The 14,602-nt window shown below is 46.5% G+C and overlaps 1 protein-coding gene and 2 non-coding genes across 7 annotated transcripts in view; 1 reads left to right on the top strand and 2 right to left on the bottom strand.

The window, feature by feature from the left end:
* PIK3C2B (phosphatidylinositol-4-phosphate 3-kinase catalytic subunit type 2 beta) overlaps window positions 1–3,251 on the bottom strand; it is a 66,702-nt gene extending 63,451 nt beyond the window's left edge. For 2 of the 5 annotated variants that reach the window (XM_037155306.2, XM_053667956.1), the window contains exon 1: window positions 2,794–3,251. The gene's annotated coding sequence lies outside the window, so the exon portion shown is untranslated. The other 3 variants (XM_037155309.2, XM_037155308.2, XM_037155310.2) reach the window with 3 other exon arrangements.
* A 10,303-nt stretch (window positions 3,252–13,554) lies between these two features.
* On the top strand, window positions 13,555–13,627 carry TRNAK-UUU (transfer RNA lysine (anticodon UUU)). Its single transcript has one exon. It is a non-coding gene; the product is annotated as a tRNA-Lys (tRNA).
* A 260-nt stretch (window positions 13,628–13,887) lies between these two features.
* TRNAK-UUU (transfer RNA lysine (anticodon UUU)) lies at window positions 13,888–13,960 on the bottom strand. Its single transcript has one exon. It is a non-coding gene; the product is annotated as a tRNA-Lys (tRNA).
* Window positions 13,961–14,602: the final 642 nt, after the last annotated feature.

Genomic DNA, 14,602 nt, shown 5'->3' with positions numbered 1-14,602 from the left:
ACAACTGGAAACAAAGGAGATGCTGGCCCGGGCTGGGGCTGGGCCCCTGTCCTTCAGAAGTTTATCATCTGGTATGTCCAGTCTGGTGACATCTCATGGGCATTCAAGCCAAGGAATCCAGTGTGAATGAATTCTGCCACCCTGATTCCCCTTCTTCTCGCCAAATTCCCAATGCCCACCTGATAGTACCATCAAAGTTATAAGTAGAGGGTGAAACGGTTTGCTTCAATCCACTCCTCTGTCGTTACTAGCTGGCTGACGTGGGCATTGGCTATTGCATTATTTGCCACTTTAGCACCACCCTGACTATAGAGAGCAGCCAGCCTTTGAGGGGTGTATGTCTCTCCTCAATTCCCTATGAATATCATTGAGCAACCTTTTCTTCTCTCCCAGTTCCCATCTAACCAATCCTATTCAAAGAGAAATACACAAGGAACACTTACCTCAGTATTCTCACATTGCTCTTCCCTTGGCCAGAAAGGAAAGGTTCTGGAACATTCTCTGTTCCATGTTCTTTTCCTCCAACTCCTCCCCCCAGCTCTACCAGCTCTCCTTCACTTGTCACCAAGGGAAAACTCAGGATGAATAACTGACATTTGTAGTTTTTACAGTACATGCTTTTTCATGCATGTTTTTGCATACGTGATTTTATTTAGTTCATGGTAAGCAGTACATTTCACCCATAAAACAATCCCGTGAGCCAAAAGCACTATTTTTTCCTACTTTATAAAAATATGCAAACTAAGGTGTAGACAGATTCATAAGTTGTCCATGCTCACATAGCACCTAAGTCACCCCAGGACTCAGAGCCAGCCAGGCCTTTTGACACTGAACTTACCCACTGTTTGCTCTGCTACTCCACATTATCATGTCCAAGTTCACATCCTGGAAGCATGAGGAGCCTGAAGTATATTACCAGTTACAAGCCCTCAAAAGGAACAGAGACCCTTTATCTTTCTCCCTGCTAGCCTGAGTAGAGATGTCCAGACTGAAGGACCACGGACATGAGACACCCGCAAAGCACCAAGGCCAGGTAGGAAAAGGGAACCACAGAGTGGGAACCAAAGGCCCACAGGGTGTGGGAGATCTGCCACAGCACCACTGGGTCACAGCAAACACCACAGGACGTCCAGGCCACGGGGCAACCCCAAAGGAGCATCACAGGGAAAGGCCAGAGAGGCCTCCCTCATCCACGCTTCCAGGGAGAGGGCATTGGACACACTCCCTCTGGCCAGGGCTGAGAGCTTGAGCAGATGCAGGCACACACACCCATGCACACTCAGCAGCAAATTCGGAGCCATGGAAATGAAACCTTGGGCTCACCCAAAGACCAAAGGAGAGGCAGCCACCATCTTCTCAGACGCCAGCTGTCAGGCAGAGCCATAAAATGTGCCTCGACTTAATTTTTCCATGGTCACAACCCACATGGCACTGCCAGGCTCCGGAGGAGCTGCAAATTCTGAAGCCTCAGAACTGCTCTGCTCTGGGATCCACAGCTGGAGCTGGGGAGGGAGTATTTGGGAATCAGAGTTGCTACCTCTGGGGCTCAAATACTCAGAGATATTGGAAGAGAAAGATATTCTCTTCCAATATCTTTCCAAGGTCCAATATGGCAATAGAGTAAGTTTTCATTCAGCAACTGCTACAGGGTTGGAATTCAATGCAAATTGCTTACATCTGTTTGGCCATGTCCCAGTCAGGTAGTTCAGAGACAGGAAGGGCAGTGCTGGCCGACTTTTGGGAGCAGGAGTAGCTGTGTGCTAAAGAATTTGGTGCCATGCTGGGACCAGCCAGACTAGGGGACAAAATTCCCCAATGGAATAGAAAAAAAAACCCATCAGGGCAGACAGAGACAATAGATTCCATTCCAGTCTGGTTGGAGAGGGATGGGACAGGGAAGCCACAAAGACCCCCAAATGGGGTGGAGGTGCAGAGAGAGAAGGCTGGCCTGCAGGAGCAAGAGCAATGGCAGATTCACCGCACACGACACAGCCCTCAGCCAAGGAGGGTGTGTGCACTCACTAATCTCATACATTTATAACCTCTTCCCGACCCTGCTAAACCCCTGCACTCCCCACCATACCCCACCCCACCCCACCTACCCCAGCTGGCCAGCCTCCCTTGCGCTTCCTGCTACTGCGTGGCTCTCTAGCATGAAAGCCACCGCTGCCGAGAAGCTGAAAATGAGAGACAAGTACGGGCCAGAAGAGCAGAGCTTCTCCGGAGGGCAGGGACCTCGGGCCTTGAAGGGTCCCTCTCCCAGGCTTTCTCCTTTTGCTGCAGTATCCTTATAAGGGAGAAACCAAGTCCACCATCCGCCTGGATTTTTAAAAAATGTATATATTCACCAGGCTAGATGATGACTTTTTACCCATTGCAGGAGAAAGCACCATCTCCACTACCCCACGCCAGGGCAGGTTTTGCGTTTTATTTCTCCTCTTAAACAAACAAAACAAACCAACAAACCATTGGTTGGTTCAGATCTTCTAACAGCTGGGAGCCAGGAAGTGTGTTTAAGAGAGAAAGGGGTGGGGAAGGGCGGCCTCGGGCTCCAGATGCCCCAGAACTGCTGGAGCGGGGTTGGCGGGGGCGGTGATCAGTCAACCTGCTCCGCGCTGCGAACTGGTGTTGTCGCCCCCACGGCATCTGCGGCTCAGCACGCGCGGGCACCCTTGGCTCTTGCTATTGTTGTGCCTCGGCCGTTGCCATGTTAGAGGGGCAGCCCTTGACCTCCGTCCCCTCCGTGCCGGGCCGTGCCCCTGGCGGTTGCTCTCAACCGTGTGTGCGTCCTACCTGTGCTCCCCGCCGGCTCCCCTCCGAGAACCAGCCCCGACGGCAGCAGCTCGCCCGGCAGCTCCCGGCGGCCTCGGCTCCGGCGCCGCGCTGGCGACCGGGCAGCGCACAGCCCCTCCGCGCCGCCCCTCTCCAGGCGCAGCGCTCCCGAGCAGCTGGGAAGCAGGAAGGAACGCCGGGACCAGCTCTAGGGAAAGAAACTCCTCTCAGCCCGGAGCGTGCGCAGCCGGCAGTCAAGCAACCCCGCGGGAGACAATAGCGGGAGCAGCGGACCAGAGCACAGAGGCCATCTCCCGGGGACCCAGGGCACTGCACGGCGACGCGACGTTCGGCCACACCGCCCGGCCCGTGCAGGACAGCGTTGGACGCGCAGCCCCCACGCGCCTGCTCTAGCCCCGGCCCCCGGGCCGAACTCGTGGAATCCCAGCGGCAGGCGGGGCGGGCCCGCAGCTCTGACTGCTTCCCACCCCTTCTCCTGCTCTCCCCTCCCCTCCCGCCCCCCCATCTCTCTCCTCCACCCCTTCTCCTCCCCCACTCTCCTGTCTCCTCCCCTTCCTTTCTCTCTTCCCTCCACTTCATCCTCCCTTCGACCTCTCCTCCCCTTCTCCCCCTTACCTCTCCCCTCCCCTCCCCATCTTCCCTCCCCTCTTCTCCCCTCCTCTCTGCTCCCTACTCTCCCCTCCCTTCTCCTCCCCTCCCCTCCCCTAATATCCCCTCCCAACTTTCCCCTCCCCTCCTCCTCTACCTCCCCTCCCCTCCCCTCCCCTCCCTCCCCTCCCTCCCTTTCCCTCCCTCCTCCCCTCCCCTCCCCTGATATCCCCTCCCAACTTTCCCCTCCCCTCCTCCTCTACCTCCCCTCCCCTTCTCCTCTACCTCCCCTCCTCTCCTTTTCCCCACTCTACCCTCCCTTCTGACTCCCTCCCTACCCACCAGTGCGCCTGGAGGAGAAACGCGCCAGCGGCAAGTTTTGCTTGGAAAACCCAAGAGCCAAGATTTTCCTTTCCCATTCGGGTGAGGGTTTTTGCAGATGGTTGTGACTTTTTCCCTTTGCACAGTGTCAGATGAACGCCAAGTCGTTCTGCTGGAAATGACAGGACAGAGTTTTGAGGTTCCGTTATCCTTTTGAAAAATTTCCCCAATGTTTAAGATAGCAATGCCCGAAAGAGCCCCTACTTGAGGCCTGAGGTTAAGTTGAAGAGCAGCTACATCGTCGTTGTCACACTCAGCCTCCTTGGTTTTTCTGTTTGCCCAAGTGAGTCGTCGGCCCTGAGCTTCAGAATAGCAATCAACAACCCGAGACGGAAGGTTCGGTGGCAGATCCTCCAAGCCAGTTATGGTTTAAAAAAAAAAAAATTCCTCTTTCGTGCAGTATGCCATACCCTCGTATTTAACATTTTTTGGCTCTAAGTACCTTTCTTTGAGTGGTGGTCTATAGAATTTAACAAGAAGCTCCACCTAAAAGAAACCAATAGGTGACCAGCTCCTCATCTGCATTTGGTTTGCATAATAACTATGATCTCTGATCTCAAAGTACATTTTCCTCAAAGCGTGAAACTTGTTTCCCCCAGGACCCTCCTCCTTTCTTGCCAGGCTGAGGAGATCAGCACCGGTTCTCAACCTTTCTCCTCTGCAACCCCCTCCAGGTACCCAGGGTCTCAGGAATCCTAGGCTCCTTCAGATGCCCACGACTCCCCGGCCAGCACTCCTGTGAGAACATCTGCCAGCCAACCTTCCTCTTCCCTGGTCTCAAGGAAATATTTGTTAAAGTGCTACTGTTACAGTCTATTTTTGGTTTGCTACAGTGTTAAAAAGAAAGACAAAGGTGTCAGAAAGGCCTTTAAAAAATTCCCTCATTATTATGAAACCACAACTCAACACAGTTCTCAGAGTCAGAGTAGCACAGTTGCTACAGCCTCCAGAACTCAGTAAGAGGATAACTGTTGGGAAGAGAATTTGAATGCCCAAAGGAAGATCTACAGAAGGAGAAAGCATTTAAAAAGTGACTTTGGGATTCAGAATGATTTCTTGGGAAATGCTTTATTCTCATAAAAGATGAAATCTGGGCAAATGGAAAGGACTGTTAATTGCAGGCAACCCTGAGTGAAGCAATGGGGGAAGTGCATGGGAGGGGACCAAGGCCTGTAGCGCTCTCTACTCACGGGGATATGAGCTCGGGTAGTCCGCTTGGTCCCTGAGTGTTGGTAAAATATCAGCCTCACCTCCCACTCAGGCTGCTGCGAAGATCGAGTGAGAGAATGAATGTGGGTGAACCACTTTGATGTGGACAGGCAGCGTGCTCTGCATCTATGTCATGTTGTACACGTGATCCTATTCCTGATCCTCAAGAACCACGGGGGATAAACACGCACTTACTCATTCACTCACTCTTTTACCACTTACTCACAATACAAACATTCATGCCAGCTTACTCTGTGCCTATCATCAGGCTAAGCTCAGAAGCTGAGCGAAAAGAGCAGCACAGGGGCCATCAGTGCTTCAGTGTTGCTGGAGTGAAAAGTTTGAGAGGGAGTAGTTCTGGGCTGTTGATCATATCAAAGCATTTCTGATATGTTTTATCAGGGAGAAAATTTTGTTATAAGAGAAACCAGGGCATGCCAGTAAGTTTAGATTTTGTCCTGTAGGTGTCAGAGAACCCAGGGTGTAGACAAGCGGAGCCTGGAGTGATGTGATCAGAAAAAAAACTGCTGGTGTATTACCCAGGAAGATTTGGAAGATGCGCTGTACGTCTTCCCTTTGCCCCTCAGGTCCATCTCGGGCCCTCTGGCTTTCTCATAGGGGTGGGCCAGTGGAAGCCTTGAGAGCAGACTGGGAGGAGGGAGGCCAGGAAGGGATGAATACTTATTCCTCACGATCTCTCTCTTTGGGGTCACTGTGCTCTGGCTGCCATCCTCAACTAAAAATCATAGCTCCTTCTCGGTGGTTGTGGGTATGATCCCTGGGTGGGGCACATAGAAGAATTGAGAGCACATGCAAGAATCTAAGTGAAACAGTAGGTTGATCTCTGTGTCTCTCTCTCTCCGATCAATGCATACATTTTTTTAAAAGCTCTATAAACAAAAATAAAAAATAAGAAAGGAATCAACCAATGAATGCATAAATAAGTGGAACAAACTGATGTTTCTCTGTCTCCCTTCCTCTCTCTCTCTCTCTCAAACCAATAAAAAAAATTGAAAACACGTGGGCCTGCGAATCAAAGGATTGCGGTTCGATTCCCAGTCAGGGCACATGCCTGGGTAGCAGGCCAGTTCCCTGCAGGTCAGTTCCCAGCAGGGATGCACAAAAGGCAACCATACATTGATGTTTCTCTCCCTCTCTCCTTCCCCTCTATAAATGAATAAGTAAATAAAATCTTTAAAAAAATTGAAAACAAATAGAATTACTCTCCACTTGACACCTTAGGAATTGGGGGCAGGTGGTGCTGTTCACTACATGAGGGGCAGAGCCCAGGTTTTGGGAAGCAAGCATGAGTGTAATTTTCGGTGTGTTGGACTTGTGGTGTCTATAGATTGTCCAGGTGAAGATGTCTTGTAGGCAGTGGATTTCTGAAATGAAACTCAAAGGTGTGGACAAAGCATATCAATTTTGTGGTCTTCACAGTATAGGTGGCCAACAAAGTTATGGGCATGGATGAGGTCACCTAAATGGGTATAGAGAGGAAGGAAGAGACTTGCAAAAGAAATCAAGAAAAAACAACCAAGTCGATAGAAAAACTGAGACCACAGAGTTTCAGAAAGGAGGTTGAGAGAAAGTATCAGGATAGAGTGATAGGAACACGAGTATAGCAGGGACATTCAGGAGAACAAGACTAAAAATTGCCCTTTGGCCCTGATCAGTGTGACTTGGTTGGGCGCTGGCCTGCAAAGTGAAAGGTCACCTGTTCAAAGGTCAGGGCACATGCCTAGGTTTTGGGGGTTCAGTCCCCAGTCAGGGTGCATATGAGAGGCAACCAATCACTGTTTCTCACATCGATGTTTCTTACCCTCTCCCTTCCTCTCTCTCTAAAAATAATTAAATAAAATCTTAAAAAATATTAAGAAAGCCACCAGTACCAGTGGTGTGAGAATAGTCACAGTTTAACCAGGCCCCAGTGGGAGAAGGAGTAAAGGAGACACATGAATACAGACCACTCTTTCTAGAAGCTCAGCAGTTAATTGGAAGGGCAGTGGACAGGGGGAATGCAGAATCAAGGGGAAGATTTTTGTTATGTCTTTTCTTTTTCAGATAGGAAAGCCTTAAACAAACTCATATGTTGAGGGGGAAGGTAAAGGAGATGGGGAGGTGATGATGAAAAATGTCCCAGACAAGATGGGACCTGGGCACAGGAAGGTGGAGCTGACTGGGTTGTCTTTGGGAGGAAGAGCGCACAAGCCGATGCGTTAGTGTAAACCTAGGAGTTAGAAGTTGAGGGAAGGGTATGCTACCTGACAGTCTCTGAGTCATCTCCTGAGAGAGGAGGGGTCAGGGTAAGGGTGAGGATTAAGGAGAATGGTTAGGGTTCAAAAGCCACTGAAAGAAATGAGAGTGGTAGCTTGTTAGAGAAATAGTATTGTCATCAGAGTTGAGGATGTGGCTGGGATCAGATAATCCAACATGCAGTGGCTTCAATTTGAATATTTTTATCATTTTCTCCTGCAGCTCTGGGAAGCTCAGATGTAGAATGTTGAATCAGGGTTGGGGGCTGCAGAACAGGTATAGCTGAAGGATAAAGGGGAAAGAGAGTCCCTGACAAAAGAGGAGGTGCCCAAGGACGGACGTGAAACTGGGGAAAGGCGGTACATCTTTTTCTTTAATTTTGCTTATTTATTTTTAGACAAAGGGGAAGGGAAGGAGAAAGAAAAGGAGAGAAACATTGATGTGACTCTCACACACACCAAGACCAGTGGACTAACCCACGTCCCAGGACCAGGAATTGAATCAGTGACTTTTTGCCTGTGGAACGAGACCCAACCAGTTGAGCCATAGCAGTCAGGGCAAGGCTGTGAATCTTGAAGAAGGGGGAGTTAGAAAACTGGGCTACCTCAAATAGCATTCCCCCCTAGACTTTTCTCCAACACCCCAGCAAGAGTGATCTTTCTAAAGCAAATATCTGCTTCTCTTGCTAAAAATCTACTAACATATAAGCTCCATAAAGGCAGGCGATTTTTACTTTGATTTTTAAACTTCTGTATTCCTAGAGCCTAGTACATTTCCTGGCACATAGCACATGCTCAATAAAATTTATTGAACGGAAGGCTCCATGTAGCTCTCAGCTAAAGTTCAAACTCCTTGAGAAAGCCTCTCACAGTCTGGCCCTTGCTTTTAACTGTAGCCTTGGAGGAGAGGAATTTTGTCTTGTTTGCCTTTGTCTCCTCAAAATAGCATCTGCCATGCAGTAGCCACTCAATAAATGTGGGTTGAATAAATAACTCCCTCTTGCACTTAAGTGCAAACGTCAGGCTTTGTTCTTACCAAACTCCTTACAGTTCCAAGAATATGGGCTATTCTCACCAAAGACTTTTCTATAAGCTTTTCCCACTGCCTGGAAAGGGCCTCCTACCTGCAAGCCCTACTCCTATCACCCCACGTAGTCGTTTTTCTACAGGGTAGCCAGAATAGTAGCTTCCCAAAGGAGGAAATGTCTGAAATGTCTGCTTCCCAATCCCTGGAACCTGTGAACAGATCATCTTAAATGGTGAAAAGATCGTGCAGATGTGATTAAGTTAAAGGCCTTGAGATGAGGACAGTAGCCAGGATTACCCAAGTGAGCCCAATTTAATCACAAGAGTCTTTAAAAGTGGAATAGCTTTCTCAGTTAAGTCAGAGGGAGATGTGATGATAGAAGAATAGTAAGAAGGATACAACATTGCTCACTTTAATGTTGGAGAATGAAGGTCCTGAGCCAAGTAATGTGAGCTGTTTCTAGAAATTGAAAAAGGTGAGGAAACAAATTCTTCTGTAGAGCCTTTAGAAAGGAACAAAGTCTGTTGAAATTTCGATTTTAACCCAGTGGGGTCCATGCTGGGCTTCTGATCTAAACTGTGTTAATAGACTTGTATTGTTTTAATCCACTAAATTTGTGGCAATTTATTATAGCAGCAATAGCAAACTAATACACCTACAACTAGTTTTCCAGGAAGCTTCCCCAGAGTGCCTTCTAAGGCTCTCTAGACATACCCGATAACTGCCTGGATTGCAGCACTAATCACAGTGTTGGAATTATTCATTTGCTTTTTTCTGAATTGGAGAGGGAACGGAAGAAAAAGGGTAAGTAGACTATAAGCTTCTTAAGGACAAGGAAATCTCTGTTGGGTTTACCTTTCAATTTCTAGGCCTAATTTATTGGCTGATCCAAAGCTGGTGCTCAGTAAAGACTTGGTGAATGAGTGAATGAATGAAGACCTGGATTTAGTTCACAGGAAGGGAGTGACCAAGCTAGACAATGGAGTACTTGAGAATTTAAGGCTTCAGTAGTAATAACAAGAAGTAGGTTATCAGTCAGGGAGCAAGTGGTTGAAATGAATGGGAGGAGAAGGTGATTGAATCTATTTACCTGTGTTATGTTCTCTCAGGGTACTGCTGTGCGGGTTAAGGCTAATCTGTAAAACAAATTTGAGCTAAAAATGAAAAAAGCAATGTTTGGCCCTGGCTGGTATAGCTCAGTGGATTGAGTGAGGGCCTGTGAACCAAAGGGCCACTAGTTTGATTCCCAGTCAGAATCAAACCCATATGCCTGGGTTGCAGGCCAGTAAGGGGCACGTGAGAGGCAACCGCACATTGATGTTTCTCTCCCTCTCTTTCCCTTACCCTCCCTCTAAAAATAAATAAAATCTTTATTTTTAAAAAAGGCAATGTTTGTACCATTTTCATTTTAAAACTCTTCAGTATACTTTCTTCAAAAAGATTCAAGTATCTTTGAAAGATGAATGGATATTGGAGATGGGGTAAGGGTGCTCTGTAAATATTTGGTCGTTAGATTGATTCATACTTACTGGCATTGAAATTAGTCCCTCTTCTCCCCAAGTCTTTTCTGTGCCCCAGAACATTTGAGGGCTTTGCCAGTGTCTGAGCTTTTGATTCTGCTAAGATTCTTGGTCTGTACTCTCAGAGGACAGTGGTGGAAGAGAGGTTGAAGGGCTCATCAGAAACCTAGACTGCTCTCAGCATGGAGTTACTAGGTCAAAGCGCTCTCTCTCTCTCTCTCTCTCTCTCACACACACACACACACACACACACACACACACACACACGCACCTGTACCACATTTTCCCAGTGCCTTGTAATGGTCTCTGTCAGGATGGGCGGGGTAGGACAAAATGGCGGCTGAACTACAACCCGGAAAAGATGGCTGATGTCAAACCAGAGAGCCCAAAGGGCGGGCTTTGCCAAAACGGATATCCGTATAGCAACCTGAGCCGTATAGCAACCTGAGCCGCATAGCAAGAGCCGCAGGAGAACCGCCAATGATGTATTGCCACTTTGTTCAAAGGGGACCAATCCCCAGCTCCCATGAAGAAAGCCAACCAAAATAAGACCCTGCCACATTTCCTGCTTGGGCGCGACTTCCTTGGCTCCACTCTGCGGACCAGAGAACCTCGCTTGGGTGCCCAAACCCCAATAAAGCTCTATACCGCCTAACTTTGTGGTTGATTGGCATTTCTTCCTTGGCAGAGCCTAAGAAAAGCTTTCAGTCTCAACTCTGAAGACTATACAGTGATAATGGACATCTTGGTCTCTGAGTAGGCAGCTACACTTGATGTCGGTTTGGGGAGCCCTGGAAAAGCCTCTTGAAATTAACCTTTTCCTGCTGGCCTAAAATTCCACCATTGGTTGCGTGCTTTCTGGCTGTTCAATGTCATTATATTCAACTCACAACTATCCCTGTGCTAGATACACCACTGTGGGACTCTCAGGGTGAGGGAGACAAGACTTTACCATCCAAGTAGGTACCCCCAAGTCCCTGTGAAAACATAGTTGCAGCTCTAAAGGTGCAATCACGTGAACCAAGGCTTGTTGGCTGAAGGAAGAGTACTGTATCAGAGTCCTAGCAAGAAATAGGGCCACTGAGAGCACAAGGTGTGAAAATTACAAAGATAAGCCTTGTAATTTTTTCCTGCTCCACAAATTTTCCCAGCTCCAATAAAGAATTGATGGTGATCTACCAAAGATATATGAGTCTGATGAGTAGGAGGATAAAAAGAATCTCTTTAAAAATTAGTGAGGGAGCCCTGGTTGGTGTGGCTCAGTGGATTGAGTGCCGGCCTGGGAACCAAAGGGTTGCCTGTTCCATTCTCAGTCAGTCAGGGCACATGTGTGGTTTGCAGCTCAGGTCCCCAGTCAGGGGCACATGAGAGGCAACCACACATTGAAGTTTCTTTCTCCCTCCCTTCCCTAAAGAGTGAAGGAAATTAAGCAGGAGAAATAGAAGCAGAGAAAGAGGAGCAGTGGGCCTTAAATCTGTCAGTTTACACTGCCCTCTACCGGTGAATTAAGTCCAATAGTCTAAATAAAGTAATGCAACATAGAAAAAGCTGATTTTGGTTCATGCGAATTCAGATGGGACTTTGCAACATTAACAAATGCAAAATTATTCTCCTTAGTCTGAAGTTAACTTGTCAACTGTCTCCAATCAGGACCTCCTCCCTCCAGTCCAGCCAGATTAATTTATTCATGCCCCCTCTGCCCCCAAATTATTCACATACCCCCACCCCCAAATAGAGCTTGCACTCCTCACTTTCCTTCCAGTCTTACCATTTTTTCCTGTTGCGCCTAGCTCACTGCTGTGGAAATAGTAGGTACTCAATAAGCAACTTGATGAACTAATCTGTTTGATTTTAAACAGCTGGTTTATTATCTAGAAAGAAAGGGAATACAATATAACAAAGTCATTGGACAGGAAAAAATACTTGAAGTCCTCATTATTCTTGCTGTTTTAACTATCTTCCTTTTTAAAAAAAGTTAGGTATAATTCATCTTATTCATAAAAAGAGAGCAGAGTTTTTCCTTATCTAACACAGTGTGTGTTCAAGAAATGTCTGAGTAAATAAATGAATATTTGTCTGGCTCATTACAAATTCTTTTGTATACAACTCCGATCCTATTTTTTCCCCTTTCTATGAAGTTTATTGTGGTGACACTGGTTAACAAAATTGTAGAGGTTTCAGATGTCTGATCATGTGTTTTTCTTGCTGAAAACTCGAAGACCACCTCCTCTCATTTTATAACCCCTGCCTTTCTGTCCATTCTCGTCTTTTGCCACTCATACTTGAATTTTTATTACTGCATTTATTACTTTATTAAAATTGTTTGCTCAAATGCCTGCCTTCTTTCTTAAACTGCGAGCAGGATCTGTGTCATGTACCTGGGACTCTAGACCTAGCACGGAACCTAAAAAAATAATAGATGATTGATAAATGTTTGTTCAATTAAATCATTCCTTCCCTTTGCATTTTGGTCTGTCACTTTTAATTGTATTCACAGTGGGAAAAAGAACAGTGGTAAAATTTTAAATTTAGAAGGCATCTTACAGATCATCTAATCAGTTTCCCACATTTTGTAAATGTGGAAACCCAGGCCTGTTCAGGACCACACAATTTGTTGGTGTTTGTTCTAAAAGAATTAGACAATCATAGGAAAGAAATACCTCCAACAGAGGTTGAGCTATTTTGCTGTCCATTGTGTTCAGAAGCCTCAATTTCCCAGAAAAAAAAAATGAATTACCTCATCGGTCTTTGAAACTTTATCATCCTGTTTCCACACCCTGTGCATTAGGGTTGATAAAACTGATTGTAGGAAAAACTGGGCTAATTGGAAGTTTTTACTCTTAATACTGCATGTTGTTCCCTCTGGTGTACACTTAGTATAAGTATTATACTAAGAAGTACTAGAAGCTTTGGAAGTACTCATCTTGTGAATCTGAGTGGAAAACTACAACTTGTCTGGAAGAGCAGGAATGGCAAAAAATTAATACAAATCTGAATTAAAGGTGGAAGACTCCCTTCCTCTCAATGTAAATTCAGATCCACATTTCCACAGTCACTTCTATTGTCCTATATTCATGAATCAAATGTGTTTTTCCTTCTTTTGTGCTAAGGAATGCTTATCTAACACCTATATCATTTAGTAAATGAAAATAAATTTTTCATTAAAGGGAAAGATACCGTAATCTGATTTAGTAGAATAACTAAAGTTAAGAGGTCCTATCAGGAAAGTGAAAGATGGAAGACAGAAGAATTATAACAAAAAGAGGTTGCAGTTCTACACCTGAATGTTCAATGTTCAACTTGGTTGCCCATTTTTCTGTTCTTTATTTAGTGCCACTGAGTTTTAGCAAGTTCAGTTGATATTGACAGTTCATCAAACATGAAACACGAAAGAATTTGCCCTGGCTGGTGTAGCTCCGTGGATTGGGGGCGGGGAGGGGGGGGGAGTCTGTGAACCAAGGGACTGTGGTTCAATTCCCAGTAAGGGAAAGTGCTTGGGTTGCAGGCCAGTTCCCAGCAGGGGACGCAGGAGAGGCAACCATACATTGACATTTCTCTCCGTCTCTCCTTCCCTTCCCCTCTAAAGATAAATGAATAAAATTAAAAAAAAAAAAATGAAGGACACATGCTTTAAATAAATGGAGAAAAATGGAAAAGTGAACTGTGTTTTTAGCTCCCTCAAAAAGATACTTTAAATATAATTAAAACCTAAATTTAATTTTTTTAGAGACAATTTATTAGATTTATACCAAGTAAAGAAAAGAAGAAACTATATATGAGAGCCCGGATAGCTCAGTCGGTAGAGCATCAGACTTTTAATCTGAGGGTCCAGGGTTCAAGTCCCTGCTCGGGCGTCCCCTTTTCGCCCCTTTCTGCAGTTACCAGCTGAGCGTGTATTTATTTTAAGTTGAATTCATTTGAGATAAATGGTTGGGTGGGGGAGAAATGATTATGTAAAATTACTTAATTTCCTGGTGAGTATGGAGGTTTTGCAGGGCGGTTTCCCAGCAAAAAGTAGTATTTTTTTTCAGATTACTAATAATTGAGAAGGGCAAAAGATACGAAAAAGCAATGAACTTGCTTGAAACAAGAAAACAAGCCAAAAAAGGCAAAGCGCCCGAACAGGGACTTGAACCCTGGACCCTCAGATTAAAAGTCTGATGCTCTACCGACTGAGCTATCCGGGCTCCCATAAGCAGTATGCACTCTTATAAGCCCTTACATAAAAATAAGGAATCTTACGTGATAGATTCCTCCCACCTCCATTTTTGTGACACTTGTTTTAAATTCCGAAAAGTTCGGGATTCATTCGCCAAAGGAAAATACGAGATGAGTTAACGCTCGTGTTTTCCGTGCTCCCGTGTCCTTGCCTGCGCTGCCCCGTTGGCCTCCCGAACCGCGACCCAGCCGCCGCCAGCCAGGCCGCCGCTGGTAATACAGTAGCGAGCCCAGCAGGGGCGCCGCACCGGACCGCTGGGCCAGGCTGGAAAAGGGAGCTAACGATCCGCACGGTGTCCAGCAACAAAGGAATTTCTGCCTTTCTTGAATTAGTCTTTTTAAATGTGTGGGGACTATCCACGGAGCAGCTGGCACGGCATATAAATATCTGAGGTATAAACGCTCCCTTGAGTTCCCCCCACAATGAAGCTCCTCGCACCCTGCCACCACCCCAACGTGAACGCCCAGGTTAACCTCTGCCTGGACATCGTCAAGGACAAGTGGCTTGCCCAGCATGATGTTAGGACGATCCTGTTGTCCATCAAGAGCCCGTTACGAGAACCCATCTTCGACAGCCGCGGTTGAACACACGTGCTGCCCAACTCTGGCAA

Source organism: Artibeus jamaicensis, unplaced genomic scaffold (assembly GCF_021234435.1).
Source record: "Artibeus jamaicensis isolate MK-2021 breed Jamaican fruit bat unplaced genomic scaffold, CSHL_Jam_final contig_475, whole genome shotgun sequence".
Taxonomy (NCBI): Eukaryota; Metazoa; Chordata; class Mammalia; order Chiroptera; family Phyllostomidae; genus Artibeus; species Artibeus jamaicensis.
Note: the sequence above shows the minus strand (reverse complement) of the source record. Positions and strands in the feature narration are given on the sequence as shown.